The sequence below is a fragment of the Oreochromis niloticus genome, linkage group LG15 (genome assembly GCF_001858045.2).
Source record: "Oreochromis niloticus isolate F11D_XX linkage group LG15, O_niloticus_UMD_NMBU, whole genome shotgun sequence".
NCBI classification, from domain to species: domain Eukaryota; kingdom Metazoa; phylum Chordata; class Actinopteri; order Cichliformes; family Cichlidae; genus Oreochromis; species Oreochromis niloticus.
The window spans coordinates 36035059-36058720 of record NC_031980.2 but is presented as its reverse complement, the minus strand read 5'-3'; the positions used below and the strand labels follow the sequence as shown (position 1 = coordinate 36058720).

Genomic DNA, 23662 nt, shown 5'->3' with positions numbered 1-23662 from the left:
GTCTCTGTTGACCTCAATGTTGCAAACACTAAATCAGCATGTCTCCCACTCTGTCTTAACTATATGCTGTACATACACGAACCCCCATGTTGTGTAGTAACTGCTCAGTTAAAGTCACGCTGCACAGGGACACGTGCTGCACACCTATAATCAGTTTTGACTCTAACAACTGTGAATGTTGTGGTGATTAGTGCCTTTGCCCCGAGACAAAACCTGCCTCCACAACAGATGGTGATACTGCCCAAGGGAGCTCGAGCTCCTGTTTAAACAAATTAGCCAAAGGGAAAACCTTGAATATTTGACTGCTGGTTGCACAGACGTGTTCATAAAATCATCCATATCAATGTTCCTGTGCCTGACCTGGTCTGTATTTTCTACCATATGGCTGCAGTCAGGTAGGGCAGGACCCGATGAATGAGATCTATTAGCCTAACTAATGGGTGTTGTTGCTTACTGAAAGGGCCATGTTTAGATTGTACTTAAAGCTATAAAAGCAAAGATTTCTCTAAACTTTAAGATTGTAAGCAAACAGATTTACATGTGCATGGATAAATACACTGCCACTTCACAATCTCATTCTTATTGCCTGTTTATGCCCTGTCCTTATCTTCAACGTCATGCTGCTCTGTTGTATCTTATTTGCCCCTTGGGGATAAATAAAGTCTTTCTGATTCTGATTCTGATGTCTCTGTGCTTTATATTTCACATATAAGTATCAAAATGACATGCAATAGTCCACAAACTCTCAGCTCCCACCATTCCTGAAGAATCTTTGCAGTTTGTTCATCAGGCCACTCTTATTGAAAGAACCCACTACCATCTGGAAACATCATTTCCATGAAAGGGCATATGTGCAGTATGTTAGTGGGTGGTATGTCCCAAAGGTCCCAAGACTTCTTAGCGGAACATTGCCCAGAGCACCACACAGTCCATTTGCCTTCTTCCCACTGTGCATGCTGATGCTCACTTCTCCACAACTAAACAATAAACAAACATGAAATAAAAGAAACCACAGTTCATCACATCAGACCATTTTCTTCCATTGCTTACGTTTGATGTGGATTGTAGGTTATGGTTGGTGGTGGATGGAGGTTTGCATAGGCTGCTTCAGCAATTTGGGCTTTAGTTGTTGACCTGTGGGGACAGACCACAATAGCTAGCTCATCAAGCTTTTGGGACCGACGACAATATTGCCAGTTTTTGTACAACTTTTGGCAAATACTAACCACGTCATACAAGGAACAAACCACAAGACTTTTAGATCCTGTCACAGACCCTCCTCACATTTGCCCAAATTTAGCCTATCATGACAGTTTAATGGTCTAAACACCTGCACTCCTTTCTGCTAACCACCACTATTTGTGAATAAATGAATAAATAAGAAGTAAATCTAAGAGAGTAATTATTAAATATCTGTATAACAAATAGGCCTTTTAAATAAAAACACACATTAATATAAAAAAATGATAGATTGATTCACAAATGATTCACATCTGTTGTTAAAGTGCGCCAAACCATTTAAAACTTCAGGCTTTCACCGAGAGCCTTAGATAACAGGTTATAATTAACATTAAGGGTCATGAGATGCTGCTGTGTTTCTCTTTTATAGAGGATATCATGATACCGTTACCATGGAGGAGCTGGGAAAATTATGTAAATCGTACAGTATACACAGCAATAAAGCCCATGTAACAACAATATAGTAAAAACCAAGATGATAAGCTTGGGATGCAATTTTGAAGCAGGTTGAGAACAGGTGTTCAGGAAATACACGGGATGTGATAGCTGCTGTTGTTTTATATTTTAAATCCAAAGAATATTCGCTTTGCATACGACATCTCCAGCCAGATGACTTTATGACTCAATACATAACGTAGTGTTGACACTAGCATGTATCAATATAGTGACTGATGGTGGTGGTGCCTACAATGGCCTCTTGTGGCGTCTGAGTTATAGTTTTGATAGTGACGGCTGACTGTGTCCGTGTTACTTGCAAGAAGAGAAATTATGGAAAAGGTCAAAGCTGATGGAGAGGAATCGCAGGTAACTGAATGCCTCCATCCATCGCAGCAAATGGATTTCTGCACCTTTGCTTGCTTTCAGCAGACTGTCTCAGAATCGATTTGGGGGATTTTTTGCATGTTTGTTTTTTTCAAGGGAAACCTTACAAGCAACAAAGAATGTGAAAAGTATGTATAGTTAAAATAGCATGAAGGATACATTTAAACAAGGTATTTAAACTCCAAACAATACAGGAATTGAAGCATGAGTCAGAATCAGGAGCGCCACCGAGGCCCTCGTATTGCCACCCCGATGAAAAGATTCTGGAGACACCCCTGGACAGAATAAGTTTACCAAATAAAAACAAGCATTGCAAGTTCAAGGTACTGAACATGTGTGTCTCAACATTACACACCCCCTCTTTTCTATGATTCTATTGCTGGCTTACAGAAGACTTTGTATTAGTCAGTAATTAATTATAGGAATAAAGGTGGTATATGAGTGTGCTCTGGAAGTGGAAACACTCTTTATCTAATGGGGGTGGGATGCAGTTTTTCTTTCAGAAATGCTCAATGATTGATCTAAATGAGTCTCTGCAGTAGCATAAACCAGCATCCCTCGCTCACTACAGCTCATTGCAGGTTGATGCAGTCACTGCACAGGCTGCACAGGCACTGTTAAAACGTATTCTACATAAAAAGTTTCATCTTCTCAGAAACCTGTGTCAGCAGGAGACAGAAGATGGTAGCTATTTACGACGCCCGGGTCAGATTAAAACTTCATTGAAGTCATAAACTAAATTCTCACTGACTCACTGAACACAAAGAACAGTGGTCCATAAAATTCTGTTTATTTTCAGCTCAGCTTGGATCAAATGAAGCTGGCATGGAAAATAAGGACACGGTGAGAGCCTGTGTGCGATATACAGCTGTTTGTGCATCATATTTTCATTTTTGTTAATGAGTAACACTGATTTGGCATTACTCATTAACATCACTTTTATTAGCATTTTTCATTAAAAAGTTAAATGAACTTTAGTAAAGTAGAATACAGTCACATCCGTATAATGCATAAAAACAAACCTATTTTTCTTCATCATCAACAGCATCCTTTTTTTTTTTCATATGATCATGGGAACCTCACACAGTTGGATGGATGCATCTGGATGCTGGCAGCATATTCATCATCCTCAGGAGGAGAAACTGTGCTGCAGTTTCTGGGAGCTGAAAGAGCATGCTGATTAGTCAGTGACACCTGGGGGAGTACGACTGAGGAGTGATCCTTGAGCTACTTCAGATGGTGGTGGAAGTTCTACCTGCTGTCAAGAGGCTGCAGGAGGGAATTGTCTGTTCAAGTGACTTAGAACAGAAGGAAACAGAAAAATCTGAAAGGAGTCCTGATGAGGTGAAAGATAATGGAGTTAAACGCGTTTTAATCTGATATCAAGAGCAGTTGTATTTCATAATAAAAGCTCCCCTCTCTTATCTTCACCAGAGTTTCAGTTTGATTTCAGTCAAGAATAATGTCAAGAATCACTTAAGCAATTTATTTCTAATTCAAATAGTGCCCTGTAAAAAAATACATAATAATATTTATTTGTTTAATTTAATTGACTTTAATGGAATAAAGTTTCTCAGGTCTTCATCAGCCGCACTTAAAGGTCTTAAGTTGAATGTTAATATCTATGTGCGAACGTCATTAGAGGGAATTTTCTTAGATGTTTTATCATCAGCAGTTACAGTGCTGTGAAAAACTATTTGCCCCCTATCTGATTTCATTTTTGCATATTTTTTGTTTGTGCCAACTGACAACAGACAGTGACTTAATGTGTTTAAATGAACATCTTTGAATTTTCCATAATGCAAATATTTTTTTATGTTGTGACAAAGTATTTTCCAAAAGTTATTACAGTTCACTCTAAGGGAAAGATCCAGCGCAAACACAAAAGGAAAAACCAAATATGGTAATTCACGTGATAGTATTTGGGAGGCTGGCATTGAAACAGCTGATCGTTTTCTGTGAATTAATTACTCACATTCCCATTTTTTTAATTAGTCATGAGATATTGGTATGAACAACATGAAAGCATGGATCCACCCTGCCTCGTTCACACTGTGGGATATTTTCTTGGCACACGTTGGGCCCTTTAGTAGCAACTGAGCATTTAAACACTCCATCCTCCCTGAGCATTGCTGCTGAGCATGTCCATCCCTTTATGGCTCTAATGTGCCCATCTTCTGATGGCTGCTTCCAGCATAATAACACACTATGTGAAAAAGTCATCTCTAACTGATTTCTTGAACATGACAGTGAGTTCCCTGTTCTGAAATGAACTCCAGAGTCACCAGATATTAAAGCAGCAACTTTGTGATGTGCTTCACATCTTGTATCTATTTTGTATCATTTTGTATCTGCAACCAACAAATCTGCAGCAACTACGTGAAGCAAAGTACCAAGTCAGTACTAACACAGTGTACCTAATAAAGTGACCATGAGTGTATAGCTGTGGCATTGTGGGAAAACTCAACAGGTCATTATAACCCTGTGGCATAGCAGACATCCACATTTAACAGACAGTTTAAAGATTTATTTGTTTATCTGTAAATATGACCATTATTTAGAAGCACAAAAAAATATGAATGCGCATAAAAGCTTAACATGATGTTAGGCCCCTGGGTAAAGTCAGACTTTATTCAAATACCCACACAGGAAATCCTTTAAACAGAAGCTGTAAACTCAAAGGGGTCTGTTTTTTTTACAATACTCTAGAAGCTACACATCATAGTGATTTTATTCAGGATTCGTAAGGTATAAATGTGCAGAGGGTTTAAAAACTTTGTTTTTAAACCCTCTGCATTTACACTCAGGAAGACGTCTCTTGAAATCCATAAATCCTCGAGAGTGTTCTTGACTTGGTTAGAAGTTGTTTTTCCTAACCATGGAAATAATACCGTCATCATCCACTTCATCCACTTCCACCATAATAAAAAGTGAAAGTCTGCTCTTAAATCATATCATGATTGTTTGACTTGAAATCCACTAAGGTGGTATCCAAGTGTCATTGTACAATAACTTATGGACTTAACTGTTTACTTTGAGTGTTACATTCACTGACAAACTTATTGTCTGTGACTTCTTAAACCCTTTTAATGTAAAGCTGTAGCAGTAGAAAATGCTTGGTTTGCACTGACAAAGGTTTTATTACTACTTTCATCACTGGGTTAGAGTCTCAGTCTATGTTATGCTGTCTGACAGCAGATCGTGTCTTGCTCTGTTTATTTATATAAATATCTTTGAATTTTCCACTATAATGCATATCTGTGTTTCATGGATGTAAAATATCTGCAGCTTACAGCAAAGCCCCTGTCAGTCTGAGATACAGCAGGCATTTGCTTTGTTTTGGAGTTAATGTCCATCTGTCCTTATCCCAGCTGCATGTTTTAGATCATCAAATACATTTTAATATTAGACAAAGAAAACAGAGTGAATACAAAATTCACTTTTGAAATGATGCTTTTATTATCTTTGTCTACATCTAAGCTTTATCACACCATTTATCATGTCATCACTGGTCTGGTCCAATCACCTTCTCCTGGCCTTCTCCAGGCCAATCAACATTCATGCCACATACTTTTAATCTAACTGTGCATCTGTCATTCTCCTATGCAGACGCCTGCGTGCAACCCACCTCCTCCCCATCACTGCCTTTCTTCACTCAGGCTCTATTCAAGCCACCTTCGTCTCTGGGGGGATCCTGCTCTAATGCCTTTCACAGCTGCGGTTTTGTTCCACTGAGACAGGTCTAACTGCCAAAAACCTATATCGAAATTCTGTTCATCAATAAATCATGTTCATTCTTTCTAATGATCTCTGCTTATTGAACTGGTATTTGTCTAATGATCTGAAACATCTAAGCTTGACAAATAAGCTAAAAAATAAATCAGGAAGAAGGCAAATTCTTTTTCATTGCACTGCATATAGAATAGGCAAACCTCTGGAAAGTTAATCTGAAGTGCCTTAAAATGCCTTGTTTCAATGGCCGACATGAGGTGACTCCTCTGGCTGTAAAAATAGCCCATGTTCAAATGCATAGAGATCGATGAGAAAGCTCACTTGATCTATGACCTCAGTAGTGATTTTCCTAATGACTTTATGATTTTATTTGCTAATTTCAAGTCTAATTTAATACAAAATGTGTTCATTTTGTAAATGATGGTCCTAATTTATGTAAATAGGTAATTAAACAAAGTATGATGAGTCTTTTCCTCTAGCAGAACATGCCCTTAGTCCTCATGTCAGGTTTTGCAAACCAAAATGGTGATGAGTGTCCCCAGCCCTCTTATGACTTCCAATACAATTCCAAGTTCTGTCATATTAGCAGAAATATTCAGATGAATCAGGCATAGTTGCATGCATCATGGTAAATGAGGAGGAGGAATACAGGAAAGAGGTGAGTAACTTTGAGCAGTGGTGTGGGAGGAACCATCTGCAGCTGAATATACCCATGAAAGGCCCCTTTCTCAGCCAGTCTTCTCGAGGGCGTTGAGACTCACGTCCTGTAAGTACCTATGGCTCCTACTCAACTGCAAACTGAACACCAATCTTTGCCTCCTATGAAGATTAGCATCTTTTTTTTCTGCACAAAGCTGCTACAGAGTTCGGTTGGTGTTTGCTAGCTGGATTCTCTATGCAGTGGTACCAACAAGAAGAACATAGAATGAGTAGAATAATCAGGTTGTTGGGCTGAAGATGGACCCTGTGGAGGTCAGAGCAAGAGCAGAGAGCATGGTTCAGGTTTAAGTCAGTCATGGGGGTTACTATCCACCCTCTGCACTCTGCCTTCACACAGTGGGAGAGTATATACAGCAACAGCCTGCTGTCTCAGAGCTGCTGCACAGATAGACTAAGAAAGTCTTTTGCCGCCAGGTAATTAGACTGCACGGAAACTCTGGAGGAGAGGGAGGAAGGAGGGGGGCGGAGGAAGTGAGTGACCCGATGGACTTTAAGGATGGGATGGACAGTAATGAGTCTGTGAGCAGCTGACCACCACTGATAAATTTCCACTGATGGAATTTATAAAGTTTTATTAAATGAAATGAATCACAGTTGCTCTGTCCGTCTTTTACACACTATATAATGTGCACCTGTAATTTTTTGTCAATTTTAACTTGGCCAGACACATTTAAATTATTTTATCTACAAAAGTGAAAACAAAAAGGGAGACCAAGCAGCTTAAGAGCCAAATATAAATCTTAGTAGTCCATATTTGGACTCTGAAGCTTTAGAATGCTTTAATGCAATGAGGTCTGGCTTAATGCACCCGGTGTTTTATGATCTACGGCACAAAAATTTTTATTTTGTCCCCTAACAAAGTAAATTGAAAAGCAGAACATGCTGGTAATTTATCTTACCCATATAGTGTAATGGAAAAAGCTGTGATAAGCTCTCCTCTCTGCTCCACTTCTGCATGGTCTAGGAGTCTAAGCGGCACTGTCACAGGCAGTAAATTGGTGCTGTCAAAGACTATGAAGAATGCAAATTCAGCATTAATGGTCTGTGTCTTCCATCTTTGTAAAACAGCCCTTTTTCAACATTATGCCCACAGAGCAAAGAGCTCCTTGCAGTACAGAAATTAATCAAGATCTTAAGCGTCACAAGGTTAATGTGAAAAAGACATCACATAAAACATTTGTCACGCAAGTCTTCATCCTCCAAACTGCGTTGCTTTGTATGTAGACACCGACGATATGACAACATATCGGCTTTCATACTCACTTAGCAATTTTTGTTCCTATTTATCAAACCATGATGTGGAGCTTTTACTAAATAACAACCTGAAACTACATCAGTCCAGCCATTAAAGTCATAATCAGCCACAACAGCAGTGTGTCTGTGTGTATGTGTGTGTATATGTGTGTCATGGAAATCACCTCTAATGTCTGTATCAGGACCAATCGACCAACATAGCCACAAAACCGTACAGTTGTGTGATAATAGTCAAAATGAAGATCGAGATGCAGGCTGTAGAAGAGTTTTGCTTCTACTGATTTCAAGCTGGGCCGGTGGCCAGTACGTGGGAGTGGACCCAAATGCAGACACAAGTCGGACAGTGATAAGTTTTTAACAAACAGAGATGCAAGATAACAAGACCTGGGAATGTAGCAGGAGCTCTGACATGAAGGCACTGAAACAGAGGGAGAGTGAGATTAGATGCTGAGTGGGCAGAGAAATTACTGGGGAAAAGGTGAATACTGAATTTGCAGGCTTACTTGCAGGAGGAGAGCGTGGGGCGCTCGAGAGGGTAGGAGGGTGAGCTTCCGAGACGAGTTGCAACCTTATTTTTCCAGGAATCCAAGAGTGACAGGCAGGTGAGAGCAGTGAGAAGCTTAGTTTCTGAGAGGCAGGTTATGGAGCAATGCAGTGAATTTTGCTAAAGTGACCAGTGTTCAGAGTCTTGAGCTGCAGGTGAGTAAATGGCGTCGTGACTAAAACTGGAAGCACAAGGAAATCAAGGTAAGTACAGAGCATAGACATAAGGCCTGGTTACCACCAGAGGTAGCTGACGAACTGACGGAGAGTGAGTTACTGCGTTGGCCTTGAGTATTGCCTCACTCATTGCTGTTAATGGATGGTGGGTGAGCAGAACAGGTGAGGAACTAAGGCTCCGCCCACAAGGTGGACATACAGGATGACAGCGGAAAAACACCAGACTCCAGATGATGCCAGTTGATGGCTTCTGTGACCTTTGTGACTAAAACATGTCATGGTTTCTAACTCTTTTAACTCTTTCCCTCATAATGACGACCTCTACCTTTAATAATGAGTTTTGACACCTCAGTATATATCAATAAAGATGTGGTTTGATGACCATTGGAATATTTTCCAGGCTTTTCAAGGTTAGATGTACAGGCAGAGGCCACTCTCACTAACATCTGATTCAAACCCAGTCACTTTGTTCTATAAGCAGAGCTGAAATGTGACAGAAACCATTCAGTTCAGAAAAGAGCATCAAGGGTCTAGTATGCTTTCATGGGGTAAAGAGTTCTCAGGCATCAAACTGAACAGCACTGCAGCTCTGTCTGTTTGGTAAAGAACCCTATAACTGAAATTTGCCCTGTAGGTCCAAGTGCTCGACTTTATGTTCCTGACTCTTCACACCTGCTTCCTTTCTCCAACTCTCTGCTTGAAGTTGTGATTTAAGATTTGGGTTGCAAGCTGTGAAAAGGAAAGTTTCATAGCAGAACAACCTGGTACAGCACAATATCAGCACACCTTTCATTACTTTTTTGCACTATTTTTTAGTGACAGCTAGACTTTATTGCTGTATTATATGTCCATATTTTATGCAAATCATTGTGTAGATTATTGGAAACATGTTTTCTGCATGAAAGTCAGGAACTCTCATTTGTGTTCATCAAACTTCAAAATGACCGTAAATTATGACGTCACCAGAGGCTGCAGTTTAATTTGTTCTTCTTTTGCTAAAACTCTATGAGTTTGGCAGTATTTGCTTTAGTATCAACACCCACAGTGACACCATACCCACCTCCACCTGTTCCACTGCAAAATGCAGTTAATAATTTCTCCTCCATTATTGGTTTTTCATTCAGGCTATTAACTCTTTTTTTTCCTTGGATGAGTTTAATTATTTATTTATTTATTTATAATCAAATGTTTGAGGCTGGAAGGTGTCTCCACATTTTGTCAAAGCCTTTTTTTCTTGTTTTTATTTTTTATTTTTTCTACCATTTGATTCATTTTTATTCTCTTTGATGTTTTTGGTTTTTGACCCTTGCCCACTCCAACATCAAGTGTTTCAGCTCTCTTGAACGTAAATCGTGTTGACGTCTTCGTTTATGCAGGCACATTTTTATGGACCAATAACCCATCATAGGAGAGTTTGGAGGACATGACACAATAAATCTGCAACGCTGCTCATCAGCCAGTGGAAGTGTGACAGGCCTGAGTGTGCGACAGCTGGTTTGTGTCTGGTCTTATCTTGTACAGCACTCATCTGCAAACACATGTTTAATTTCAGTACCAAAGTAGATTGCATCTTTGAATGCAAATGTTACTCAGATCCATTGCGACTAATTTTGAAAATCACCAGTAAAGAAAATCAACTCACTCGACTAAACGTTGGGTTTCAGACTAAAATGTGTTGGGTGTTTAGCAGAGCAACAAGTAATGCCATTCAAAAGGTGCATCTTACTGCTGTATTGCATCACACCTTCTAAAAAACAGGAGACTCTTGTTTTAAAAGCCAATCATTCCTTTCATGATTTAGGATTTCGGATGCTCAGAATAAGCACTTCTCAAAAAGGGGGATTATATATAATAGTAGCTCTAATTCCTAAACAGCTGATGCATAAATTCTCAAATTAAAGCTGTTCTTTCAAAACAAAAAAAGTTTCATTGTCCAAAATGACCCATCCGTCCAGGGATGGAGGGAGGGAGGGTACACCCTGGACAGGTTGCCAGTCTGTAGCATCCAAAATGACCCATATATACAAAAATAAACAGGGTGTATCTTTTGGACTATGTTGCTTGTCGATGACATTGTGATCTGTAGTGAGAACAGGGAGCAGGTGGAAAAAAACCTGGAGAAGTGAAGGAAGTGCTGCAGGGGGAAGAAGAATGAAGTCAGTAAAAAACAACAGGGAATACATGTGTGAATGAGAGAGTTACAGGTGTAACAGTGAAGCTGTAAGGAGAAGGCGTGTTGAAGCTAGATAAGTTTAAATACCTGGGGTCAACCAAAGCAACAGACAATGCACAAGAGGACTGAAGAGTGTGCAGACAGGGTTGAGTGGGTGGAGTCGAGTCTCAGGGGTGATCTGTGACAACATCCCTCTCAAGTTACTTCTTTTATAAATGAACAGCACACTGTTCCTGAACTATGACTGGTTATTGTAGATTGCATTTATATTGACTTTTTGTGTTTATTTACAGAATGATTTATTTTGATGTTTGTGTTTGTTTGGTGTTCTGTGTCTCATGTGAAGCTCTCCATTCTCTTTTATTTGCCCTCTTGGGGATAAATAAAGTGTTTTTTGAATTTAAATATTCATTGTTTTGTCTCTAGGTTTTCAAATCATTAAATTTCTTGCCAGGTCCCAGCTGTTTTGGAAACAGTTTTGTATCTGTTTGTAAATGTGTAACATTTACTGTAATCTTCAATATTTAGTGCAGCGTAATTTAATGACTGCCTACTGCATCAGATGTTTCAAAGCAGTCATCTCGACTTGTCACGGCAGAAGAATCACAGTTGTTCCTTTAAACATTAACAACTACAGCAATTAAAGTCATTTTTTCATAGTGCTTCATCTACTGTGACAAGTCAACATGTCTGCTGTGGGTCTGTGGCTCCTGCTAAATTTTAAACAAGTCTGTTCAGTGTTTGCAGAAAAGTCCACATCAGCGAAATGTCATGAAAGAACGACGCTATTAGACCTGCCCTTTTCATCCTGAAGGCTTGAATGTCAATGTGGGCTTCAGCCTAGCCTAAAACTTTAATACACATATATTTTTAAAATCATGAAGCAGAAAAAAATCAATCTTCAACTGTCCTGTAAGCTGACCGTCTGCCTCAGTAGATAGAAAAGCACACTGACATGAGTGCAAGTTTGTATTTGCAGATTGAAATGTGGTATGTGGTATGTTACACAGGGGTTAAGAATGAGTGCCAAGATACAATAAAAATCTGCATAAATATGTATGTTGCTCTTTGGTGCACTCCACTGCAGAGAAGAAAGCCATTATTTCAAACAATATTCCTCCATTAAGTGCTTTGAATTTCCCACTTGTTCATTTGACTGAAGGCCATAGCCTATGATTAACATATTTTTCCTACTCAATAAGCCATCCCCTGGCCTTTAGAACTCTTTATAGACCCACTTTACTGCATTTACCATATTTATCCAAGATTTTTCCAGGAACACTGAACTGCAGCGTTAACATGGTTATTGATGGTTTTTCCAAAGGTCATGGCAAATCTGAGGCTGCTGTTTATAAATAATAATATCATAAAGAAACAACTGGATTAGCACATGCATTCCTATGATAATTAATGTATTATTATCCAACATCTAGAAGTTTGCCAGGTTTTTAAATTTTACCATCCATTATGACATTTTTCATATAATAATGAAAGTCTTCAGCATCAAGATACTGACCACCAAACCACTGTTAATACGGTTGGAGGAAAAAAAGACCAGAGAACCTACAGGTAGTGCTGAAAATGGTGCTGAGGTTTGGGTAATCTGACAATGCTGCATATAAGTGAAAACATGGATCCAATGCACTGACCTACACTTCCTTGCTGGCTGACCAGAACATTATGTCACAACGCAAAAACAGAAAATCTACAATAAAGTGTACAAAAAAGTAATGTGCAAAAGTCTTGAACCATTTCTTATATCTTTTATAATTTGTTTCCACGGAGCCCGATGCCAGGAGTCATTTTTAAAGTGCTCTTGAGCAATAGCTCTTCAGGCTTTTTGGAGTTGTTTGTTCTTTTATTTGTTTGTTAAGCCACTTAACACTGACCTATGAATCATTCAAGCATAAAAAAGACCGGGAACTCAAGCAATAAACTAATGTTCCTTCTACACATAAGTACTTTGTTGTTAGCAGCCTGTCACAAAAACATATAATGTGGTTCTTTTTTTTAAACTAAATCTATGAAAAATGCCAAATATGACACATTTTGACAGGCATAAAACAATATTTTTACTCCAAGTGCCATCAGCCAAGAACATTGGCATAGAAAGCTGACAAACTGCTTATAAAATTGGAGGAAACTGGATAAGTGGATAGCAGAAGAAGAAGTGGCAGGCCTAAGAAAACAAAACTACTACAGCAAGTGAACAATATCTGAGAAACAGGAAGAAAAAAAAACAGTGAAGAGCTGACACAGGACCCGAGCAATGTACCTGGTGCAAGCGTAAGTAAAGCAAAGCAATTAAGTAAAATTTATTTTTTAAGTGCTTCTCACAGACAAACAGTCACAAAGTGCTGCACACACACACACACACACAGAAAGAGTGAAATAAATAAGAACATTAAGTGCCACGACAGCCTATTAAAAAGACACAATAAGACATATAAAAACAAAAATACATTTAGTTTAAAAAATAAATAAATAATTCAATAAAAATTCTCATCAGAAACCCTGTTTAGACCAAAATGTTTTAACTGCTTTTTAAAAGAATCCACAGAGTCAACTGAACACAGTGGACTATCCCACAGTCTCGGTGACTCATGAAATTCAGTATATTTCAGTATGAGTCACAGCTCGTATGTATCACTTTTATTTTATAATGTGCTTCATAATGTGGTCACATACCTAATTTGTCATTTTTAGAAAAGTCTCAAGAGCATTTTCAGGATTTGGTTAGACTGGGACTCACAAATCATTCTGACAGTATTATCAATCAATATTGGCACAGCCACCGATAAATCAGTATTTCTAAACACTGGCCTTGCCATCGACTCCCAGACTCCCTCATAGGTCAGGCTTGAGATTTCGATGTGTATGCTGTATGAGCTAGGGACAAACAAAGCTCTGAATCTGTTTTGTGTCCTTAACTTATCGACGCTTCACCAAAGGAGTGCAACAGTTCCTTAAGTTCAAACTGAAAAGAGAGCCTGCTGTTTGGCATCATCAGTGTTGATTGCTTCGGGTCACTGGGAGAATTTTTTTAGGGCACACTCTGTGACTTCAACTGCCTGAAGTTACATCTTCAGTTGCTCCATTAATAAAACACTGTTATCGTCGACCTTTTGTGACAAACAAATCAAATAGTAAAACAGACTGAGATAAATGACAAAATCTTAGGTAACCAGCAGGTAACAACCCACACGCAGCGATCACATCCCCTGCAAGCCTTTCATCTGCAGCTCCAGATGCTATAATGGGCTCCCTCAGGAACATATCCACCACTTTGCTTGTGGCAAAAAAAAACAGGCATGCTCTTTCTCTGGGTTTCTGCTACAGCTCAGAAGTGGTACAAATCACGTCGTTAGGGATTTCATTATTTGTACATTAAAGCTCAGCATCACGAACCTTTTCCTCTTCACAACACCATCGCCAAAGGAGTGAATGTTCCCCTTGAGTGCCTGAGAGTACAAGAGAAAAGTCCTTTCATGAACGGGAACATCGTGTATACAAGCCTCATGCCAGGACACACGTGGCTCTGATAGCTCTGACAGGCATCTGACAGCTGCTCTTTGGTAACATTAGTAGTAAAAAGTAAATCAGGAAGTCTTGTGCACGGTGAATAAATAAACAACATGATCGTTTATTTTGTTCTGTTCATTTCAATTCAATTCAGTTTCATTTATGTAATAGCAGTTTGAAGTTACTGTTTTGCCCCTTAGCTCCAGGTGTTGTGCCAAAATGTGTTTGCCGTCCGCGGGACCGAGCGCGCGCAGCTGCTTAAAGCTGTAGCGCCCAGATTACTTATGTAGACAGCTACTTCCATGCCACTGATATAAGATGCGGTAAGCTGAACACAGCTTCAACCCTCTGTTGAAAAATAGTAACGCGACCGCACCGCATTTTCTTGGTAGTAACAGTAACGGCGTTGTAACGAACAGTAATTAGTTAGATTACTCGTTACTGAAAAAAGTAACGCCGTTAGTAACGCCGTTACTTGTAACGCCGTTATTCCCATCACTGTTCATGCCACAACTGCCTGCAATCCAGTGACCACATGAAGAGGAAAAATCACCACAGCCCCAGAAACTAAAAAACTTGGTACAACTTAGAAAAGTAGTAAAAAAAAGATCTTTTTTTTTTTCCTTTTTTTTTTTTCTGCCTGTCCCATTTGGTTCTTTAGCCATCAGAATTACTGTCTGAAGGCCAAGAAAGATGCCCAACAGATTTACTTTGCCAAGTGGATCATCAAGTCCTTGCCGTATTGGTCCATTTGGTTGACCTTTGTTATTATTATTTTATTATACTGTATTTTATTTTCAGTTGTTACAGACAGGACAGACATGACTGGGGGATAGGAAAGGGAGAGAGAAAGAAAGAGAGGGAGGGAAAGAAACACAGGGGGAAGGGGGACAGTGAGAAAGGGCACTTTAAATGAAAAAAAATCTCCTGGATCACCTGTTGAGAGAAGAAAAAAGAAAAAAGTGAAAACAAGCAAAAGAGAGAGCAACATAATACACACAGCACCACTGCAATAATCTGGCTAAGTGTAAATGACAGTAAATACTAAATATTGAATGTTATTGTGTAGCACGCAAGAACGACAGCACACAGTGTGCTTTGAGGTAGCAGCCAAGAAAGGTGTAGTTTGTGTCTGTGTGCACACCTTTGTGGATGAGCGCGCTTGTATTCAAAAGGTTTCTCCATGTAGCGATCTGCTAGAGGGAGTAAAAATTCTTAAGCCTATACTAAGTCTATCTAATTTATGAGGTATTGGACAAAGTACACTGGAAATAAAGTCATGACTGTCCAACAATATAAGGAAAAACATTAAAGAGAGATGGGAGACTGATAAGAGGAAGAAGGACTGTTTTCTTGGCAAGCATTGGAGAAAGCAGCAAACTCCCCTTGTATTGATCTTGTACATGAATCCAGCCAAGCAGAGAGCGATGATGAGTGAGTGTGACTGTCACCCAAAACACCTGAACTGGTGGACATGAAGGTAAATGTCTCTGAGGCCTATAGCATACTGAAAGCAAACGTCTGTGTCAACTAATCCTATTTGACCTTTGTTGTTTTAAGGGATTTTGCATTTACTGTCATGTAAATGTGTTTTTTAAAGATATCCATCCACATATCAGATGTGGGAGAGACAGAAATGTCCTGGATAAATTTGATTTTAAGGAAATATACAGTCGGTGTTATTTGTTATGTAAGTTTTGCTGTCGGTGCCCATTTCTGTATGTCTGAGCCAAGAATAACATATGTTTTTATGGAAAGTATCGAGATGTGCAACGCTTTGCTGTCCCCATGAACTGTGGTAAACATAAAGGTGCTGGCTGGAACCAAAAATAGTTGTTGGGAGTGATTCTGTAGAAAGATTTTCTTTCAACAAAGAAACTTTTGGCTAAAGTTCAAGGTGGAAAGAACGAATTCACTAAAAAAAAATATTAAAAGAAAATTTTCAGCATTTTACAATATAAAGCGGCTTGAGGCAACTGTTGTTGTGATTTGGCGCTATATAAATGAAACTGAATCAAATTGTTTAAGCTGTCCATGAGTTACTTTGCTGAATCTGCTTCACTAAATAAAGGATATTTGGTGCTTCTAATCCAGCTTTATCTGCTTTGCCTCTTTTTTTAAAGCTGTCTAATATCTAATATTAAAATTTGTTTAATGATCTAAAAAATGTAAGCATGACAGCAAAACAACAAAATAAGAAATTAAGAAGGGGACGAATACTTTTTCATGGCTCGTTTAAAGTTGTAGTAAAGTGAGAATAAATTAGATTAGATTAGATTAGATTAGATTAGATTAGATTAGATTAGATGAAACTTTATTAATCCCTCGGGTGGGTTCCTCCGGGAAATTCAGTTTCCAGTAGCAAAGCACTGAAAGAAGTTGCATGTTACAGATACATTAAGGGGAATGAGAGTAAGGATATAAGCATAAATACACCATATATACACATATACACATATATAGATACAGAATATACAATATGGATAAATAGGATTGCTCATTTGAGTGAGTATATTGCACAGTGATTATTGCACAGTCGAATATAAGAAAAAAAAACAAATATAAGAAAAAAAACAAAAACAAAAACAAATATTGCAAATATTGCACAGTGTAAAAATCTGACAGGCAGGAGAAATAAGTGAGGTAAGACTCATCTTTGAGGAGAGAGACGGGTGCACTTTACTCAAACTACTTTTTCTTTTTACAAGATGATGAATTTCTAGCAGCACAGGCAAGGACCTCTGGGAAACAAATAGAACATCACATCAGAATCAGAATCAGAATCAGAATCGTGTTTATTGGCCAAGTATATGTGCAGACAAATACAAGGAATTTGGTTCCGGTAGATGGTGGCTATCAAGCACAGCAATGTAAAACACACACACACACACACACACACACACACACACACACGTCTATATATACATTACACATGCATACACATACATACACAAAGCTGTGTAAACCAACTATAAATAACTAAACTTATGTACATAAAATACAGAAATGAAATGAGGTGGAATGAATACTACAGAATGTACATAAGGTGCAGTTGCAGTCTGGCAGTGGGGAGCAGTGTGACAGGTCAACTGTTTAGGAGGGAGATGGCGAGGGGAAAGAAACTGTTCCTGTGTCGGGTGGTCTTGGTTTGCAGGCTTCTGTACCGTCTGCCAGAGGGCAGCAGGTCAAAAAGTCTGTGTCCAGGGTGTGAGGGGTCTGTGATGATTTTCCCTGCCCGTTTCCTGGTTCTTGAGAGGTACAGATCCTGGATGGAGGGCAGGGGGGCACCGATGATCCTTTCTGCTGCCCGTACAGTCCGCTGCAGTCTGCTCCTGTCCTGTTTAGTGGCTGCACCATACCAGACTGTGATGGAGGAGCACAGGACAGACTCAATGACTGCAGTGTAGAACTGGGTCAGCAGCTCCTGTGGAAGACTGTACTTCCCCAGTTGTCTCAGGAAGTACATCCTCTGCTGGGTCTTTTTGAGGATGGAGTTGATGTTGGTCTCCCACTTCAGGTCCTGGGAGATGGTGGTACCCAGGAACTTGAAGATCTTCACAGTCGACACAGGGCTGTCTGACATGATGAGGGGGGGCAGAGTTGGGGGATGTCTCCTGAAGTCCACTGTCATCTCTACAGTTTTAAGAGTGTTCAGCTCCAGATTGTGCTGACTGCACCAGAGTACCAGCCGCTCAACTTCCTGCCGGTATGCAGACTCATCACCATCCTGAATGAGGCCAATGACGGTGGTGTCATCTGCAAACTTTAGGAGTTTAACAGCAGAGTTCTTGGAGGTGCAGTCATTAGTGTAGAGGGAGAACAGTAGTGGTGAGAGGACACATCCTTGAGGGGCACCAATACTGAGGGTCCGAGTTTCAGAGGTGATCTCCCCCAGCCTCACTTGTTGCTTTCTGTCTGTCAGGAAGCTGGTGATCCACTGACAGGTAGCTGGAGACACGCTGAGCTGGGAGAGTTTGGAAGAGAGAAGTTCAGGCACGATGGTGTTAAAAGCCGAACTAAAGTCCACAAACAGGATCCTGGCATAAGTTCCCGGGCGGTCGAGGTGTTGCAGGTGTTGCATCACATCGAACCAGATCCAGAGAAATAAGCTGTTCTGTTCACTCAAAAACAGAACACAACACACCGCTGAGTGTGAATAATTGATGGGATACCTCCCTGTGACAAGGTCAGGAGAGGGGAAACAACTCCCTCCATCTCAGCCCACCAATGCAACCGTCTCCTCCATGTTAACACTGACAACTCATTTCCTTGCTCGGGAATGACTCTATAGGAGTAACTATTCTGTGACGTGATGTGCTCCTGCTGAACCAGGTTCTCTTTGGAGAGACAACACAAACATCAATATAATGATGGCTCCTTATGAAAACATATAAAGTCTCAATAACCAACAGATGGAGTGTAATTATAAAAAACGAGGCAATTTTCTGCTTGATCTATTGCGAGGTGTGTAGATGACAAGAAGTCATGCTATGCTGGTATAGATTTTAGCCTCAAGTGATGTAACCCCATGCACTGACCTTGCAAGGTAACGCCTCAGTGCCATAAACAGTCAAGTGAAAAAGAAAGTATAAACCACGACGTTGTGGTTTATACAAACACCTTTAGTAGCAATAACTTTAAGTAGTTATTTTCAGCACAACTTTTCATCTCTCAAGTTAATGTGGAGAAATTTTGGCCCACGCTTCTTTATAGCTTTGCTTCAGTTCATTGAAATTTATGGATATTCGTTTATGCATCAGTCTCACTCTCAAGGTCCAGAGGGCCTTAAGAGGGCCAGCTCTGCTCTAGGATGCCCTCTGGACGCAGTGGAGGTGGTGAGTGACAGGAGAATGATAGCTAAGCTGTCATCCCATTTGGACAACATCTCCCACCCCATGCAGGAGACTCTGACAGCACTGAGCAGCTCCTCCACTGCTGTCAGACTCCACAACAAAGACTTCACAACTCAAACACACACATCCACACATGTGCAATAGCAGTAACACTAAGTGCAATACTCTTTTTCTGACAACGCTGTATTTTACTCAGTTGTATATAGTATTTGTATTCTATTTTATTCTATTAATGTAATGTAACTTGCACTGTCCACTTCCTGCTGTAACAAAACAAATTTCCCATGTGTGGGACTAATAAAAGTTATCTTATCTTATCTACCAGAGCATTTGAGTCAGACTGAGGTTTGTAACATTTTGAGTCTTCTCTTTTTCAGCCATTCTCTTGCAGATTTGCTCGTGCTTGTTATCCTGCTGCATGACCCAGTTTGACTTCAGCAGATGCCTTCACAGTCAGCTGCAAGAAGCTCGGGTCCTGTGGTTGTAAAACAAGCCCAAATCATCACCCCTCCACCACCATGCTTACAGTTGGTATGAAGTGTTTACACCGGTCTGCTCTGTCAGGTTTTCACCAAACATGGCGCTGTGCATTGTAGCCAAATGTCTCCTCTTTGGTCCTGTCTGTTCAAAGAACATTGCAAAGCTGTTTATGACATGCACTGATATTTGGAAGCTATAATTTTGGCACTAGGTTGGTTTTCTAAAATTCAATTGACTGTTGGGCAGTAGAATAATTTCTTCCCCCACATCCTTCTAACCTTTAGCTGAAGAGGTCATCCTCTTACCTTTTGCAAACTGATAAGCTGACATTTCCATTCGATTTACACAGAAAGTGGGCAGTTGTTGCCACGGAGAGAAAGAAACCACAGTGTGAACTTATAGCTTATGTATATTTCTATTTCTGTAATTTGAGCAAGTGAATGCAGTGCTATTAATACCTTCCAGAAATGACTGTATTTACTGATAAAGGTCATCACATCTCGCTGCTCAATGATGGCTCAATTTTCACTCCGGTTTTATGTCTGGCTTTTCAGCTATGACATAAATGGAAGAGTCTTGTTCAAACGAACAAATGAAATTGCTTTCATGTTTTATCCCAGTGGTTATTTCAGTTAATGGAATGGCTACTTGAGATTGCCTCTAAAAGTGAAACATTTCCTACAAACCAAAATGTATACTTGTTGTATAAAAATGTATAAAATTTATTTTATACAACTTCACAGAGAAAATAAATATGTTCATAGACCATAAACAATTTAAGCTTGGTTTTTCAAATGGATCAAGCAGGCTAATATTAAGCATCAAGAATGACCTTCACCCGACCTCAACCTATTGAAAATTTCTGCACTGCGCTTAAATCCAGGTCTATGCCAGGAAATTAACCAATTTAGATAACTCTACCTAATCTGACAAGAGTGGTCAAATATCCAGACAGAAGCTTGGCCACCAAAAAGGTCTGGCTGAGGGGCAGTTTGCTAAGGGACATTATATTAGGGATATATTTACACATTTGACCCTGTGTGGATTAGAGAAAATGCCAAATAAATACAAACTTGTGCTCTAGTTCTTGTGTTTTTCTACACTGCATCCCTACATGTTCATGTTGAAGTTTTTGGCGTCTGTGTAACAGCTATGCTTACATGTTTGTTAGTTTGTGTCTGTGTATTTTTAAAAAAAGAAACAAATGTATTTACTTTTTAATAAAATGATCAATAATATTGAAGTTGGTTGTTCCTATTTAGTTTTTACAATCTGCGTGAGTGCGAAATAAAGAAAATCAGTTTCTTTAAAAAAAGAAGGCAATATACTTTAATTTGTCTGCTGCTGGCTTTTGAAATTGTCTGAGCATAAATTTATGAAGTCTCTGAACAACAACAGACAGAAGTTTCAGCCAAATGATGCATGCATCAGCACTATTCTGTTGGCTTCCTGCCAGAATAATTTCAATTTCTGCCTGTTTTTACTCAGACCGACCAGACTGTACTTGACTTTTTATTTATTTTTCCTTAGATCTTGGCTCCAGTTCCATTGTTGGCACAACAACAACAACAGCAGTTGCTGCAGCTTCTGGTTTTGCCACAACAGCAACGCCATTGACATTATTTAAAATCAATACAGGAGTAATTATATTCTTTGCCTGCCTAACATAGAGGTTGAGAAATAAATGGCGACAACAAACCCTTCAGACATGTAATTATTCCTTTTCAAAGACACTGTCAATATCGCTTCAGTTTATTCTTTTAGTTGCATTAGACCTAAAAAGAATTGTAACTAAAGTCATTGTTTGTGCTGTTTAAAAATGTGGATATTTAAGCTTTCCCAGAATCTATCCAAACTCACTGTAAACAGTCATTCTTGTTTTCAGTGCTGAAGACTGTGTGGAAATTATTCCAATGTCCTACCCGGCTTTACTTGCCTAGAATTTGTCTTGTGTGAGACTGTTTATAGTTTCTCAGTGTGAAAAATGCCAGAGCTGACTGCAGTTATTCTCCACTAGAGCTCTTGGCTGACATTGGAAACAGATGGAGCTTTAATCAACCACAAAGCAGTTTTTACCAACAAGCTCATTTACGCAGAGTAATTCAAATGGGCAGCACAGAAACACGGCACATGCATCATACAAACAAACTGGTTCAGTTCGGAGTTACAGTATGTCTTAATGTTAGACCAGACAGAGACCAAACAGACTGGATTCTGGTTGGCCATGTGGTCTAGAAAGTTTTTAAAGTGCATGCCAAGTGAGCCTCATCATCATTATGCACACATTAATAGGGCGATAGGCAGGTCAAAAGGCATCTGGACGTCTGGCTTAAAGCTACTACTGTGTTTTGTCTCAGCAGCAGCCTGAGCAGAACAGTGACTTGGTTGCTTTAAACCCTTCTCTAACAGCATTTTAATGACCATGCTAACGTGTAATTAAATTCTGCTTTTCAGTCAAATAAAGTCAAATTTGAAACCAGATGCTTTTTGACTAAACACATCAGACTTACTTTGGGCTTGCTAGACTTAATTTGTTAATGTGAACTTTGAACAAAGGGTCTTTCTGTAAGGCTGAGGAGGTGGCAGGTTATATTTATGTTCTGTGCAGAGTTTGACGAGCTACAGTAAGAAGAATCTAACAACAGTTGGACTCTGAATGAGGACAGAGCCAAGATTTCTACAAAAGATGTGATGTTTTTTGTAATGTTTCCGTGCATGTCATTCTTTCTGTCTGTAAACACAATAGCTGTAAGGTTTTGAACAAATTCTGATAAAATCTTCCACGAGTGTAAAACGGGATCATTTTAACAGTCCATTAAAATTTGGCTTACAACAAAGAAAACCAATTGAATATATACAAAATATAACAATATTCCCTTAAAGCTAAATACAGCCCAGAGAGTGAGCTGCCTTGCCGAAGGTTTGTGCTCTTGGAGTGCTTCTTCTTCTATCGTAAGTTTGATGTTCCAGCGCCTCTAAAACTCATGACAGCACATCTTGTTTGTAACAATTCCAAAGTGTAAGACTAACAGTTTCCATTTATATGGAGGATTTGTGTTGGTTTGTTTCCTGGCTAACAGTAGCATGTTCCTTTTGACTGACAAGACACTGAAGATCACTACTCTCCATGCTGCTGTTCATTTAATGGTCCAAGTTTAAATGGCTCAAAGGCTACTGGTTACTGGAGGTGAAAAGAATCCATCAAAGATCAGAAAATATAGAATTTTTCTAAAGAAAAATAAACAGTTCTTGTGTCTTTCTGCTTCTATCATTTTTTGATACCTTTCCGTAACACAGCGCTGCCCACACTGGAACACACGTATGAGCAGTTTGTAGTCAATTTCTGGGAACTGGAGTTGATATTTCAAAACAGAGCAAGCTGACATCTGAACTCCAAGTATTTTACTCTCAGATTTGTGTACACGAAAGTACTGTTGGTCAGACATGATGAAGAGCAGAGACCCTCCAGTGAAGGCAAGTAAGTGGTGCAACAGATTGAAAGCACACAATGGAAGGGTCAGAGCAGTCGTTTTTTCAGTGCTTACAGTGAAGACTTTGTCCACATTTTCAGTCCCGATTTGTTTAAAATGATGACAGCACATGCTATATTTAGCAGGAAATCTAATCCATTAGTCATATTTGTTAAATAAACACCAAGAGCCACACACAGAAATGACGTTTCCACAGTAGTCCAGGCTTGTTATTGAAGGTTAAGGTGAATGTGATAAGCATTGCCCCAAAAAAGGCTCTGTCTAAATGAGGGGAAATGAAGCTGAAAACCTCAGATGTGTACTTACGTTTTCCATTTTAACCACTCACTGAGTGACAGATTCAAGCCAAGTCATGGATAAAAGGGCTGAGAGCTGAATTTCAAACACTTCAGTAGCCCTTCTACTTTTAATCCAAAGCCTGTTTTCCAGTCCCGTTTCCATTTTAGCCCTGAGTTCACACGGGTACAGCTAATGGGACATGCCAGGTTAAACGAGTTCTGTGAGGCTTCTGTGTGAGGATAATTGTTAAGTTAAAGATTTCAGCAAATTTTAAATACTTTGGCAAATGGTTGCTGCAGAAATAATATTCTCAGACTCAAAAAAAAAAACCTTACAGTGTGTAAAGCTTTCACCACTAGAGGTCTGTAGATTGGTCC

At 39.4% G+C, this 23662-nt stretch overlaps 1 long non-coding RNA gene across 1 annotated transcript; it reads left to right on the top strand.

The window, feature by feature from the left end:
• The first annotated feature begins 3076 nt into the window (after positions 1–3076).
• LOC112842373 (uncharacterized) lies at positions 3077–5868 on the top strand. The gene is made up of 2 exons (XR_003214114.1): positions 3077–3405; positions 5671–5868. It is a non-coding gene; the product is annotated as an uncharacterized LOC112842373 (long non-coding RNA).
• The last annotated feature ends 17794 nt before the right edge of the window (positions 5869–23662 follow it).